Raw genomic sequence first — 1,016 nt, forward strand, 5'->3', positions numbered from 1 at the left:
TTTTAACCCCTTTTTTAAACCTAACAAAACTCTCAACCCTCATGCAACCTTATTTTTCCTACCAATTTATACATGAACTACTATTGAACTACAAAAGCTCAAAGACAATATAATGTATGGTTATATTTATTTTTTTATATAATTTTTTATATATTATTGTTTTATATATTATTTTCTTCATTTTGTACTTCTTTGTAAAAAAACATTTTCATTCTCCTTCTTGATAATTTGCTTCTTCGCAATGAAAACTGGTTAGAAAAAATCTTTATTAAATTATGCTTCCAGTTCAGCATTCTGGCTTTTTTTCATTTTCCTTTATATATATATATATACACATATTCACAGCAAGTTGTTTTACACCTATTACACTAATTATTTTTTATTTTTGAGCTCGGGTCAAACACTATAGTTTAGAGGCCATGGACTGATGATGTGTGACGATGTGAATGTTCCGAGTCCTCTCCCAACCCCACTGTTCGCGAGCGCGCATTCTTTTTTTTTTCATATTCGTTCAGAGCAAGTCGTTCTACATCTATTACACTATTTTTCTTTTGTTTCTTGGCTCCGGTGAGGCGTCTCGGAACATTCACGATGTGAATGTTCCGAGCTCTCTCCCCACCCCCTGTTCGCGAGCGCGCATTTTTTTCTTCATATTCGTTCCCAGCAAGTTGTTTTACACCTATTTGACTAATTGTCTTTTTTTGTTTTTTTTTTGTCACCGGGTCAAACGCTTTAGTTTGACCGTATTGGTCTGCTACTATGTTTTACCAAGTTCAGAAGGATGAAAGGGTACAGTTAACTTTGGCGGTAGTTGAACTCAGAACTTAAAGGGTTTGTAATGCATTCATTCCGATGTTCTATAAACTATTCTAAATCGCTACCTCATGGGTGAGAAGACCTACTGTGAAAAGCATTCCAGTCATCACCATCCAGTATAAAGAAAAACAATTTGTGTAATTTGTGAGAGACTTGGCTGTTATTTCTAGCAGGCTGGGTGACTTATCAGAGGTGCTTCT

This window comes from Octopus bimaculoides, chromosome 3 (assembly GCF_001194135.2).
Source record: "Octopus bimaculoides isolate UCB-OBI-ISO-001 chromosome 3, ASM119413v2, whole genome shotgun sequence".
In the NCBI taxonomy this organism is placed as follows: Eukaryota; Metazoa; Mollusca; class Cephalopoda; order Octopoda; family Octopodidae; genus Octopus; species Octopus bimaculoides.